Source organism: Arachis stenosperma, chromosome 1, assembly GCF_014773155.1.
Source record: "Arachis stenosperma cultivar V10309 chromosome 1, arast.V10309.gnm1.PFL2, whole genome shotgun sequence".
NCBI classification, from domain to species: Eukaryota; Viridiplantae; Streptophyta; class Magnoliopsida; order Fabales; family Fabaceae; genus Arachis; species Arachis stenosperma.
The window spans coordinates 74,051,005-74,066,153 of record NC_080377.1 but is presented as its reverse complement, the minus strand read 5'-3'; the positions used below and the strand labels follow the sequence as shown (position 1 = coordinate 74,066,153).

The 15,149-nt window shown below is 32.7% G+C and overlaps 1 long non-coding RNA gene and 1 pseudogene across 3 annotated transcripts; both read right to left on the bottom strand.

Moving 5' to 3' along the window:
* Positions 1-2,207: 2,207 nt before the first annotated feature.
* LOC130981122 (short-chain dehydrogenase reductase 3b-like) lies at positions 2,208-5,098 on the bottom strand (annotated as a pseudogene).
* A 3,629-nt stretch (positions 5,099-8,727) lies between these two features.
* LOC130942486 (uncharacterized) lies at positions 8,728-12,928 on the bottom strand. Of its 3 annotated transcripts, none has more exons than XR_009071208.1 (8): positions 12,688-12,928; positions 11,207-12,460; positions 10,984-11,058; positions 10,727-10,844; positions 9,553-9,731; positions 9,363-9,422; positions 9,034-9,229; positions 8,728-8,946 (listed from the first exon to the last, which is right to left on the bottom strand). It is a non-coding gene; the product is annotated as an uncharacterized LOC130942486 (long non-coding RNA). The 3 variants fall into 3 exon arrangements; XR_009071157.1 differs by having other exon boundaries at positions 10,984-11,825; positions 12,350-12,460; XR_009071106.1 differs by having other exon boundaries at positions 10,984-12,460.
* Positions 12,929-15,149: the final 2,221 nt, after the last annotated feature.

Genomic DNA, 15,149 nt, shown 5'->3' with positions numbered 1-15,149 from the left:
ATCACGTTTTATATAGTAGTTATTGAACTCCTACCTTGTTAATAATTCTATCTTGTTATCATTGGTATATTTATTTTTTTTATGTAATTTATGTCGTGAACAGTAATATTTTTTATTTAATAATTAATAAATTTAGATTTTAATTTTTTATTCTTTTTATCATAGTTAAATATATAGTTTTATTGTATGATTGGTCACTTTAATAATTTTTATAATATTAACCATTTTCTCTTACTATAATACTGAATATTGATTATTTTCTTTTTAAATTTATGCTGCAAATAGTAACATTTTATTTCATCTAATACCTAATTTAATACCTAATAAATTAAAGGGATATGAAAATTTGGTGTTTAATTCTTTCTTTCTATTTTATCTTTACTACTATAATACTCTTTGAAATTATACAAAAGTCACATTCTATAACTGTTGTTGAACCTCTTCCCTTCTTATCTGTATATATGGAAACCCACCATGTTAATAATCCTACCTTACTATTTATTAAGTAATATTACGCCCATAGCCTCTAATAAAATATTATTTACATTTCAAATTTCATCTATTGAACTACATTCGTTATTTCTGACGTCGCTCTTCTCCTCCTTTCAACAACTTACTTCTACTCGATTTTTCAAAAGCATTAGATGCGTGGAATAGAGCCTCCTCTTTCCAGCATTGTCTCCATTGCACCACTCCCACACTAAGCTTTGCCTACTTTTCTGCAATGTGTGTATACTATGAATAAACGTGTGTAAAGATTTTTCCTAGAGAGTGTTAGATACTTTTTTATTCAATTTATGCTGCAATAGTAATATTTATTGTAAATAATACCTAAAAATTTACACTATGGCTTTTTTATTCTCTTCTATATCGTTGAATTGAAATAATCTCTCATCGTTTGATTGACAATTTTATTTTCTATCGTAATAACTATTTTCTCCTATTATAATACTAGTTTGCACATCATAATAGCCTCTCTTCTCCTCGTGAAGCTTCATCTTCGCCTTTTCTCTTTTCTTGTTGGTACTATTTTTTATTGTATTAATGTGTATGTTGAAAATTTTGTGTGCATGTTAATTATGTAAATTTGTGTTTGTATTGTATTTTAATTTGATACATTTAGTTAAAGCGTGTTAGACTTTATTATTATTGTGTTAATTTTTTCAAAAAAAATTTAAACCTTAACATCTATGGGTGCTTGCGGGTATTTGTCTCTCCCATGAGAGAAAATAAACAAAGACTCGTACCGAGAATATGGCAAAAACAAGAGGTGTTTTACTAAACAAGGACATAAGTGGGAAAGGAATCTCTGCCTCCATGAAATTCTATTGCCATCCCTATTTTGTACAGTGTTTTAATTTGGCTGTATACTGATTAAACGTAACTTAGCTTGCAAGGTTCGGAGGTGACGAAGCAAAACGATCAATAAACATATAACACTACAAGAAAAATGTTGAGAACTGTCGAATTTTTCGTCGAAAGAAATCAAACGGTATAAACCTCGTCAGTAAATGTTTATTATCGGAATTTTTTCGTCCGACAGTAATTACAATCGGATTTTTTGACGGATTACCTGATCAAAAAATCATTTGGATACCGGCAGATTTTTCTGATGGTAATGTTAGCGCCACAATATGTTGTTTTCCACACTATTATTGTCGGATTTTTTTCGCGGTAAATCCGACAGTAATGACGATTTTTTAAAAAACAATTGTGAAATAAATTGTCAATTTTAATTTTTATTTTTCACACAAATAATGGTCAATTTATAAATAATTGAAACCTATCATTTAAAATAAATTATCAAATGTTGAATTTATAAATAATCAAACACTTTTAACATTTCAATAATCAGAAAACATGAAACACTTTTAGCCATTCAAACCTACAGTCCTAAATCTACTAAACTAGAATCAATAACTAGACATTTTCACCAATTCAATAATAAAAAAATATAAAAGACTTAAAGTGATACTTACTCTATGTCGCCATCAGGCCAAATCGTCAGCCGTACGATGGGACGGAGGTGGTGAGAGGCATCAACTGCCTCAATACCGTGAGAGAACTCCAAGGCTAGGGCTTCCGTCGCTAGAGGCGGCGTCGCCGTGGCAGCGGTTGGAGGCGGCGTCATCGTCGTAGACGGAGGGACGTAGTTTGGTTAGCGACCATGATGAATGGCTGGTCCGCTAAACCCGCAACCTGTGACGTCAACGGGGTAGTCGGAGTAGAGAGAGAGGATCCATAATTTTCAGGAGTAACGAAAGAAACCTCCCTCTACCATGACCACGACTATGACCACGACCAGTAGCCTGATCCGCAACGTCTCTCCCCATCGTCATATCTACAAAGAGCAAAATCAACTGTAACATAGTGAATCAACATAATTCAGACAATTTCAAACAACTTCAGCAACAATATTCAACAATTCAGTTCAATAATCGAAACACTTTTCAAAGTTCAAATTCAACTCAATTAGTGTGCCTATGATAATTTTAAAATATTTGTGAGTTAAAAATAAGAAAACAATCAACAAGAAGCTCAATAATGTACAAATCACATATACTCAAAGTAATATTTCTTCCTAAAATGTCACATTTTCAAAATAAGAAAAATCATTGGATAATTACATTAATGTCAATTTTTTTTATATTATGAATTCATATAAAACTAATTTAACAATCAATAAAATTTCAGCATATTCATAATTAACAAAATTACTGCATATTCATATTCATAAATAAATTCATAAACCAATTTAATTTTTCAACCACCAATTTAATTTTTCAACTACTACCTTATTCTAATTAGCATCATATACCAATCAACAATAAAATTAACAGTAATAACATCAATAAATCAACTACTTAAAACTAATATAACATATAAAATATTAGAATAACTGGAAAAAAAATTAAAATAGTTACCTGTTGTTGCAGAGGCAGAATCAATTCCAAAAAGTGGACGACGCACGACAGCATGCAGGCAGCACAACCACGGAGACACGAACGACGAGGGACGAGGGAGAAAGGCAAAGCTGGGTAGCGGCGGTGGTGGCTTTGTGGTGCAGCACGGTAGTTCTGAGGAGGGAGAAGGTAAACGGTAAAGTGGCAAAGAGAAAAGAGGGAGGAGAAGAAGAAGGGAGGGGTCTCGACGGTGGGTGGGTTGATGGCGACGGAGAGGGGGCTGTGACAGTGGTGGTATTGACAGCGGCAAATGGTGGTATTGGGGAGAGAGGAAAAAATGGTGGTTTAGAGAGAGAGAGAGAGAGAGAGAGAGAGAGAGAGAGAGAGAGAGTTGGCGATTTGAATTTACCCTATTTACCGTCAGATTTATTGCAAATTTTTTCGACGGTAAACTATTGGAAGTCACCAAAAACAGCGTTTCACTAACGAGGTTTACAATCGGATTTTTCCGACGGTAACGGACACGCCAATTTATTTTTGTTTCTCTCTAAATATTACCGGCAAATTTATTGTCGGAAACATATTGCCAGTAATTACTTACTTTACGAATTTGACATCGTCACCGCCAGTAAATCCAACGATAAATCCGCCGCTAATCTGCGACTCTAAATCCGATGATAAATCTGACAGTACTCAACATTTTTCTTGTAGTGCAAATTAATCACATTATATATACAAATATATATATATATATATATATATATTAAAATCAATCACTAAAATTAGTTATCCCTATAAAATAAATATTAAAAATAAGTTAAATAATATATGAGGGTTAATAGTCAAATTAGTTTTTAAAAGATGGTTCGTTCTTCAAATTCGTCCTTTAGTCACTCAATTAATGGTGTTCGTAAAGGATTGGTGATATGAAACGAGTAACTCACATCATACATGACATCTAGTATATCTAATTAGACGCTGAACAAATATATTTATAAAAATTTATCTATTTAGTGTTGTTAGGTTATATTAGGATTAATGTTTATATAATTGAAAAAATAAACTAAATTGATAGATTTTTATAAACATATTTGTTCAACATCCGATTAAACTAGGTGTTATGTATGCTACAAATTAATGTTTTATATTATGTTGACGAAAATTATTAATTGAGTGGCGAAAGGACAAAAATGATTAATTTGTAATCTTTAAAATACTAATTTAATTGATAAAATTTTTTAAGGATTAATTTGGAGAATGACCATTTTTCAAGGACTAATTTAATTATTAAACATAATATATAAATATATAATGACCGATTGTAATGGCTTATTTTGATATATAAATAACATTTTTTATATATAAATTAATTGGTATATATATTACCAATATTTCATTTACTTTTTGAAAGAGAGCTATTAACGGTTAACAAACCTCCGTCAACGACCAAATTGTGTCCACTTATACAAGCAGATTCATTAGAAGCAAGAAACAAAGCCGTTTGTGCAACATGAATTGGCTTCAACACAATCCCCTGCAAATTGGCACCAGCAACACCAGCACTTTCAACTTCGCTTGCTTTCGTACCAAGAGCTTCACATGCCAAAGGTGTGGCCATAACATAAGGTGAAATCGAATTGATCCTAATCCCATAAGCTCCAAGCTCACCACACGACGAACGCACTAGACCCAAAAGACCATGTTTGGATGTGTTATAACCATAAGGAGCTGAATCGCCACATAGTGCAACCACAGAAGCTGTAATAGCAGTGCAAATTATGGAGTCAGCTATCTTTCAATTCATTCCACCATGACACGTGCCGCGTGTTTAATACACGCCTCTGCTCCACAAATATTTACAGCCACTGTGTTATCAAAGTCATTCAAATCCAAATCAAGTACGTTACAAAGAGAGCCGCAATTCCAGCGTTACTGAACATGATATCTAGGCTTCCATATTTCTTGATAGCGAAAGCAATGGTTTCTTCAACTTATTTCTCGTCTCTAACGTCGGAGTGATGGTAACTCACCTTGTCTACGCCAATGGTACTTGCAACTTGAAGCCCCAATTCATCGTTAACATCTGCTATAACTACAAGTGCACCATTTTCCACAAATAATCTCGCTGCTTCTGCTCCTATTCCACTTGCTCCTCCGGTAACAATTGCAACCTTGCCTTCCAATCTAAATATCATAGCAGATTAGTCCATATAATGGATATAATTGTACAGAGAAATATTGAACAGGTAGTAAATTTAAAAGAAAAATGTTAAAGACTACTATTTTTAGAATATAAAAAAAAAGGCAGAGTGAGTTGGTATTAGTTGAAATATCTATCAGGCATAGTAACAAACTAACAATATAATTAAAGAACTATTTGAGTTATAACTTGTCTTAAATGAAAAAGCGTATTACAGAAGTGTATTAATTCTAATTTAATCGAATTTATCATTTATGCTTGGATAATGTATGTTTCTGTAACATTAGAATAGTCTCTTATCTCTTTACAGAATAAGTGAAAACTCGCAAAACAAGGCAAAAGCTAAGAAAATTTAATCTTTTTTTTCTCACAAATAAACCCAATTTATATATTGTTATTAACTTAAGCATTCAGAATATTTTTTACATGGGATTTGTTTTGATACCAAATAAATTTATGAGTACCAATACGTTTAAAATATGAAAAAATAATAATATGTTATGTAGAATTTATTTTTTATATCACCATCTAATTTATTTTAAAATATATATATATATATAAATAAAAGATCATTATTTTTACTAAAATATTTTTATAATTTAATAAAAATAAAAAATAATTTTGTATTTAATTTTTTAAAAAACTTAAATATCTTTTTTTATGTTAGACAAATTATCTTTTTAAATTAATTAAATTGTTTAATCTAATAATATTAAAATTTAAATAATTTAAAAAATAAAAACACATTTAATTATTTATTCATACTAAAAAAAATTATTTTAATCTTATTGAGATTTTCTATGAACCTTAATCAATCATTCACATCAGAGAGCATCGCCGTCTTCCTCGTTCCAGAGAGCGTCGTCGTCTCCCTCGTTCTTCATCACCGTCGTCAGCCTCTCCCGGTAAGTCTCTCTCTCTGATTTCTGTGATTTTAATTATTATAGCATTGTTGTGATTTCTGTAATTAATGTAATTTGGTTTGATTTCTGTGGTTTTATATTAGTTGTTGTTAATTTTGTCAATTCTTGCTTGTTTTAATTGAAGCCATAGTGTTTGCTTTATGTTTGGGGTTAGAAAATAATTTACTACTATGATATGGAGAAGTTGAAACAATGATATTTTCAATTCTTCACAGCCTTGGTCTGATGATAATTTGATATTCCTCATCCCAGCCTTGGGAAGAGCTTAATTTGCTCATGCAGGTGGATCTTGCCTCTGCTCTGTCTTTCCTAGGCGTTTTATCCATGTAAGTGTTTTATGTGGCTTTTATAAGGACTTAGTTTGATGACAACGTTCAATGTGTTTTGTTTCTCTCCAAGGAATAATGAGAATAGATCTTTCCTACTGTCTTGCTATAGGATTAGTTAGTTTGATGACAACGTTCAATGTCTTGGCTCTTTTATTTTTCATATCCATTAAAATGATTTTGGATTAAGTTTTAGTTGAATTTTAAGTGCAAATTGTTGAGACCTTTCGGTTGGGACAATAACCGATTATCGGCTAATATTTTCTATCAAGCTATTGTTGACAGTTGAAACTCATCATCATCTTCTGCACAAACGTGTTCTGTTCAAATTTATCTTTGTGTCAACTACTTACACGTGCCATCTTTGTGCATCAACTAGGATAAAAATGAATCATGTTGTTAAATTGAAACTTAGCTGGGATTACTTAGCGGCAATGAAATTCCTTCTTTTGGTATCAAGTTATTGATGATGCCAAGTGTTGTGCAAATAAAAGTTTAATAGATCTGCATCTTAAGTAAGGTGTTTACTTTACTTGATTATCTCTAAATTAACCTGTTTAACAGATATAAGTAATACAAGAAAAGATGTCAAGTTCTTTGACAACTTGGTAAACTTCTAATCAAATTCAATTTTACCCTTTATACCAGTGTCTTGTTCTCTTTCATTGCAATGGTGCTACACTGCTACTGCATTACAGGTTTTTCTCTAGTTACTCTCCATATGGTAATTATTTTAATGATTTCTGAATTTTGATTCTATGCAACAGAAACCAATAAAGTATGGATCTATCCAGTCCATTGTCCAAACTCTCGTCATCCTCTCTGCTGGCTTGAGTTTGGTCTGAGTTGAAACACTGATATGGATCACAAATGATGGATTTTCTCTCAGCTTCTTTGCTCCTTCACAACTTGAGAAATCGGGAACATGTGTCGGCAGCGGAGGCTTATTAGATTCTCCGCCACTTGATGCTTCTCTCCAGCACGCTCACCGGAGTTTCAGTGCTTAGAAAGCTTGTATCGATGGTTGACTCGTTCGCTTCCGTCACATAACCATATCTTACATCAGGTCAATGAATCCTATAATAACCACCACCAACATATTGGTTCTAATGCCAAATAAGAATAAAATATTTTCTTCAAATGACATTGATTGAATGCAAACTCACCTCATCTAGATACTCACAAGCTGTAATTGAAGCTCCTAGCATAGTATATTGCTGTGGACATAGTTCGCAAGATGTAGAGATAAGAGCAGATGCTGCTTAATGTCTGTAGCCACATAATAAGATAAATGCAAGTCACAATTTTATTGAAATTGCGCATTAACATTAGATAACATTACATAGTTGAATATATAATTGTATACAAGAAGAGTACCATTGTGAGCATTGAAGATTATCTTTGTAGCTTGCTCTTTAAGCACTTGCTTCAGTGATGGATCTTTGAGTATAGCAAAGCTAAATGCACTATTATGTATTGTGTTTCCATAGAATATATTGTTAAGGTTTTTACATTGTGAGAAATGATTGTTTTGTTCATTTTTTTTTATTCACAGATTCAATTTGCTCCTTTTTATTATTAGATATGGTGGGCATGTGAAAGAAAAGTGAACTTATTCAATATACAAAAAAAAAAATGAACATAAATAATATAAATCTTTTATTATTTAAGCTTGCTTAATAAACACCACACGTGTTTAGTTTATACTTTATAGTAATTTTGGAATAAGCCATCAGCAATTTACAAAGCTGTTCAACTTCCTGGTAATAAATATCTATCTGAAGCTTTGTTCTTCAGTCAAAGCTATAATATAATTCCAGTAAAAAAGGATACAATATAGTAATTAATAAAAGAAGGAATAAATAGTTTAATGGTTCGTGTAAATCAATAATGAAAATTTGTTTGGGCTTGACCTTTCTCTAATATAATTAGTCGCATTTTTGTTCTTCAACATCAGTAGTAACTAAACAGAAAGATCAGATGACTCTTTTTAATATTTACTTCGTTAATACATATAGCTTTCCTTATGAGTTAGTTTCAACTTTTTGGTTTTTATTACATATTCAAAAACTGCTTTTGTTTGTTCAGTTGCATTCACCAACAATTAATTCTACAAGACAATAGCAGCACTGAATTTATTTAACTACACTTTCCTAATAAACCTCTGTTATATCAGCTTCCATTGTTGTTTATATTTTATACGATGAATAGTAATTTATTTATACCGATATATTGCTAGTAACTTTCAGCATTAATCCAAATATGAGGACTTGCCTAGCTTACAACACAGAAGTGGTTCAAAGAATAGAAATGATAGAATGAAAATTAAGCTTCATCTAATAAATGAAAAGAGCACGAACACAAATTAGTTGGACAACATAACTATTTATTATCGTGAAATGTTTATCAAGCAACCAACTTCTTTTGTATCTTGTACATAGCACTCTACCTCTTAGATAACTTCACATCAGAACACTAACTCTTATCACCTATAGAATGAATTTGGTATAAATAAATGCTCCACTTTTAAGTGTGTACTCGTAATAGCTCTTTAGTGGCATGAGCAACCTCCTCTGAGACAAGCCCCCATACCACTACAAGAATCAGAATTTGATGGGTTAGCAAAAGGAAATTGATAAAGAAAGTAGGGTTCAATTACAGCAATAGTTTCTAAGACAAACCTGAATGAATTTAGAATTGAGAAAAGGTAACCCAAGAGTTACTACCTCCAAAAACAAAGCCAGCCAGAGTCTCAACATCGAAAGCAGTTAAAAAACTCATATATGTTAAACCACAATATGAAGATATTTGTGACAATTCCAACACCATCAAATGACAGGTGGAATCTTTATAGCTTATGCTGGCCGAAAGAAGTGCCTAAACAGGATGCACATAGGTAATAACATATCAAATCACATTATAGAAGCTAAAACTATGTCAAAGCAACAAATCTACCAAAAAATGTGGTTGGGAAAACAGATGCAAATAAGTGCAGTACAAAGACAAGTACCAGGCATTGGAGGACATATAGTCCAAGAAGAGCTCGGAGCTTCTCATTTGAAACACCGTCCTGTTGCAAAAAAATAATAATAATAAAAAAAATAAAACTTATAAAAATAAAAAACTGCTGGCAAATATTGGAATCAGTAGCTAGAATTTTCCTATCAAATAAGATGGACAAATCTTTCAAATTAACAGACCAACTTATTGCAAACTTCAGATATACAATTTGCAATCCCAACAGCTCTGTGGAATACACTCTCAAGTTCTGCATCATCTGCGTCATCTGAATCCAAAGCCACAGCCTTCAACACATTAAGAATGATCGGAACAGCCACTTGTACTTGCTCAAAATGACGCCTCTTGATGGAGGTAAAGACTGAAAAGAAGAAATAAGCATAAGCAAATGCTTGCAAGTAATATGGCTCCAAATCACTGCCAGTGTGTGTGACATAAATACTCATCCCAAAACTAACATTTAGCCTTTGAAGTTCATCAACAAATGCACTTCATCAAGTCAATACAAAACTAATATTAAGTGGTAAGAAATGTTCTCGCTGGTTTTTATGATAAAATAAACAAGGCCATATATAATACAACTGAATATGAAAGTGTGGTTAAATATCAAGCTGAAGCTAAAGGCCTAGACAAAGATTTTATATTTGATATGAAAGTTAAGTCTAAGCTTATCACTTGTTTATTCCTCACTTTATTGGAAGATTATATTTAGATTCAATGACCTCTCATCTCAAATACAAAAAAAAAAGGATCTTATTATCGTCCAAAAGAAGTATAATCCATTGTCATCCAAATCATAGCACCATACCCTAAGAAACACTTTTACTCAGGCTTATTAGTTAGCAGCCCTGCTCAAACTCAAAATTCAAAACCGTATGTTCAACCCAAAAAAAAAAACCTTGTAAAGACAATTCCAAATGCTGAAGCCAAAAGAACATTATGTTGTAAGAAATTTATATCTGGTATCATTCTTCTATTAGATATGTAACTGAAATCTGATTGGCAGCATTTATGCATTTTTTAAAAAATCATTTTTAAGTTGATCCCATCATTTGCTTAGAAAGCTCAATTGGTCATACTCAACTCCAGCTTTAAAGCCACGATCGAAAAGCAGAAAGGAACGGGTATGTTCTTTACACCAAGCCCTGAACATTTTAGATTCAACATAAACACCAAAGAAGAACCAAGTGCATTAAATGAGTCTAATTGTGCATAGCTGGTTAGGGGCATTCCTCAAAAGAATAAGACATTTTCTAACCAAGAAAGTTATCACAAATATGACCAAATGAAAAATCATGGAGGAACTACTAATCAAAATGAAGGACAAATGATGAAAGAATAAGTAAATGGCCAAACCTGCATATCTTTATTTCCAACAAAAGCAAGCCCTATGAAACGAGTCACATGCACAGCATCAACATTGGAATATGGTTCACGGGTATAGTATATACCTTTAGTGCCTGCAATATAGTAGCTGCAAACAAAATAATAATAAATAAAACTACAATGAAAAAAAAAAAAACAGAGACTAACCTTAAGGGAAGAATGAATATCAGCACAATCTCATGACAAGAATCTAAAGCAGCAATATTCAACCAAATTACAGGCATTACCGTATACAGATTCCGGGACAAGTGCTTCAAAAATTTTTCGCATTTTTTTCTCAGTCTATCTATTCGTCCTGCAATCTTATTTCCATCATGTCAAACAATAGTTTCTATATCAGTCTTATAGGTATTAAGTTTCCTAACTAAGAAATATGAAAAGAAAACAAATTCCTCAACTAGGTCATAACTTAAATCATAGCTAGCACAAAAGCCACTCATATATTTTCACCTCTACTCAATAATTCGGACACATCCATGAACGACCATAATAAATAGCCTATTATGTCAACATCACAAAAGAATATGATTAGAAATTGAACTAGCAAAGGTACAAAAAAGTCTATGATTCAAGATCCTATACCATAAAAAAATGTAGAAAATTCAATCAAACAGTTCAAAATGCAGTCAGGATTAGGATTGCATAATTTTATTGCCATAAATTATTGGTACCAACTTAACGGATCTACTGTCATTTAACCTATAAATTAGTTCATGAAAAAAGACTTTTCAGAGGTACCAATCTGTTTAACTATATCTTGTGCTGTCATTTTGTCAAATTGATGCTTAAGTTTTTCATTTTGTCAATATTAACAATATGTAATATAAATTATACAACTAAGCATGCACAGGGAAAGGGAAAAGATACTATGAAATTATTTATTTGCTTAAGAATTTAAACTAATTATGCGTAAGCCATAGTAAATTAGGAATGAATGATTGTGGAAATGGGTGTCTCAGTAGTCAATTCTAAAACTGAGCACAATAGTCTTACAACCTTGGCTGAGTAAACTGAGTTACACCTACCAAGGCTTGGCTTCCCACTTCAATCTTGTCACACTTTCTTAGACCTGTCAACTTCTATAGTTAGATTCTTTAAAACAAGTCAAAAAATTTATGAAAGTAATAGTTACTAAAATAAAATAAAGATTAAAAATAGCTTATTCTTTTTGACATTTATGGAGGCCAAGTAAATCTTTTTCCCCTTTCTTTTTCAGTTGGTATCGGTTTTAGTTGAACCAATTGTTGATGACTTTCCATGATCGCTTACGAAGTTGTTACTGAATTTTGATACATTAAAAATTAATTCAAAATTGCCACATTGATTTGGAATAGTGGCAGCATTGTCAGTCTAATCTCTACGGAAAGGTCTCAACAATTTGCACTTAAAAATCAACTAAAGCTTAATCCAACATCATTTTAATGGATATGAAAAATAAAAGAGCCAAGACATTGAACGTTGTCATCAAACTAACTAATCCTATAGCAAGACAGTATAGGAAAGATCTATTCTCATTATTCCTTAGAGAGAAACAAAACACATTGAACGTTGTCATCAAACTAAGTCCTTATAAAAGCCACATAAAACACTTACATGGATGAAACGCCTAGGAAAGACAGAGCAGAGGCAAGATTCACCTGGATGAGCAAATTAAGCTACTCCCAAGGCTGGGATGAGGAATATCAAATTATCATCAGACCAAGGCTGTGAAGAATTGAAAATATCATGTTTCAGCTTCTCCGTATCATAGTAGTAAATTATTTTCTAACCCCAAAATTAAAGCAAACACTATGGCTTCAATTAAAACAAGCAAGAATTGACAAAATTAACAACGACTAATATAAAACCACAGAAATCAAACCACATTAATTAAAGAAATCACAACAATGCTATAATAATTAAAATCACAAAAATCAGAGAGAGAGACTTACCGGAAGGGAGAGGCTGACGACGGTGATTAAAAACGAGGGAGACGACGACACTCTCTGGAACGAGGAAGACGACGACGCTTTCTGACGTGACGACGTTCGCCTCGGCTGGGTGAGGCGCGCTACGAATGCTGCGGTGACCTTGGCAGGGCGCCGTAGAGGAAGCTCACTCGTCTTCTTACTAACGGCGATAACTGGAGAGAAGAGAGGAGATACTAACGGCGATAGAGAAGAGATACCAAAGTTGGGTGAGAAACCAGCAAAACAAAGAATAAAGATATATTTTTTTTAGTATTTTTTGAATTTGTTTTTTTTTTTTTTGTTATGAATGATTGATTAGGATTCATAGAAAATCTCAATAAGATTGAAATAATTTTTTTAATATAGATAAATAATTAAATGTGTTTTTGTTTTTTAATTTATTTAAATTTTGATATTGTAAGATTAAATAATTTGATTAATTTAAAAAGATAATTTGTTTAATATAAAAAAGGGATATTTAAGTCTTTTAAAAAATTAAATACAAAAATATTTTTTATTTTTATTAAATTATAAAGATATTTTAATAAAAGTAATGATCTGATATATATTATTTTAAAAAAATAGATGTTAATGTAAAAAATAAATTTCACATGGCATGTTATTATTTGCTTATATTTTAAACGTATTGATATGTATGAATTTATTATCGTACCGAAGCAAATACATTTTTACATATATACACAAAGAGTGTCAGGGGCTAGCAGGTTTCGTGATTTGTACCCATTAATTAGTCATCGTTAATATTTTTAATAGTATAAAATTATATCTAATGGTGTAGAATTATTCACTTTTCTTTTGTTAGTTAAATACGGACCAAATTTTAACAAAAAATGTATTAGACTCCTAAACTTTCTCTATATACACTTCACGGTCAAACTTAAAGAATCCTTCCGGTATATTTGGACGAGGTAGTCATGGCTTTTTTATTTAAATGCGCATGAAAAATATAATAATTCCCTAAATACGCATCTCTCAAAAGCTTGACCAAAATCCGCATGCCCAACTCAGAACTACTGCATGCGAATTGGAATCAGCCTACATTTCAGCCCTTGCGTCCGCGAAATGGCGATATCATGGATGGCGCCTGCGAATTGGACCATGTCGTCCATGTCAGCCGCGAAACAAACCACATCAGTGGCGGCGGAGTTGAAGGTGGCACAGAGAGAGGAGTTGCAGGGAATGCAGTGGTTGGAGTTATTGCAGAGGAGCTAGGCGAGGGAGGAGCCAAAGTGGAGGTAGAGGGTGGTGGGTTGGAGTGGGATTTGAAGGTAGAGGGAGAGGGTGTAGAGTTGGGTTTATATAAATAGGAAGAATCCATTCTGAAGATATGATAGAGAAGTTATTGACTAAATGAAATTGTGTTTATATAAATTTTATGGGAGTCTTATTTTCAATCACGTCTCTGTTGTTTTTGTTCCTAAACGAGGCCATCAGGTGTGTGTTTTGGATTATTAAACCAATTTCTCTAATGCCATCTTTTTCTTTTCTACTAGTTTATGTTGCAGAAAGAGGGAATTGAGAAATTGTTCTGTATATATTTTATACTTCTGAGTAGTTATTTTTAGCCGATTATTTTGCTGTCATTTTTTAACTTTGACCCTCTTATCTCTGTAAATTCTATCGTTATTAGGTTTAATGTTACAGTTTCAGCATAATTATTTTGTCACTCCATGGGTAAATTTAAAAGCAATAATAATAATATAATAATTTAATGTGAGCAAGGGTTGGGGCAGGCCAATCTATTTGACCTTTGTGTAAATGTAGTCATGTAGGGAAGGAAATAGTTGTAGAAACTAGAAAATAGGAAGTATAAAGAAAAGAATCACAACATCATGTCTACGGAGACTTTTGAATCATTCAACTGATACATAGTAGAGTCCCTCCCACTTGTTCTTCTTTCAATTATTACAAAAAGGGAGTATTAAATCCTCTACCTTCAAAAGATCCCTCCACCCAACTCTACACCCTCTCCCTCTACCTTCAAACCCCACTCCAACCCACCACCCTCTACCTCCACCTTGGCTCCTCCCTCACCTGGCTCCTCTGCAACAACTCCAACCACTGCATTCCCTGCAACTCCTCTCTCTGTGCCACCTTCAACTCCGCCGCCACTGATGTGGTTTGTTTCGCGGCTGACATGGACGACATGGTCCAATTCGCAGGCGCCATCCATGATATCGCCATTTCGCAGACGAAGGGGCTGAAATGTAGGCTGATTCCAATTCGCATGCGGTAGTTCTGAGTTGGGCATGCGGATTTTGGTCAAGCTTTTGAGAGATGCGTATTTAGGGAATTATTACATTTTTCATGCGCATTTAAATAAAAAAGCCGATATTCATTTTAGATACCATCAAAGACACCAGAACATATGGAAAAAAATGTTAATTACCTAATCCTTTTCAATTCAAAAATCACAATTAATT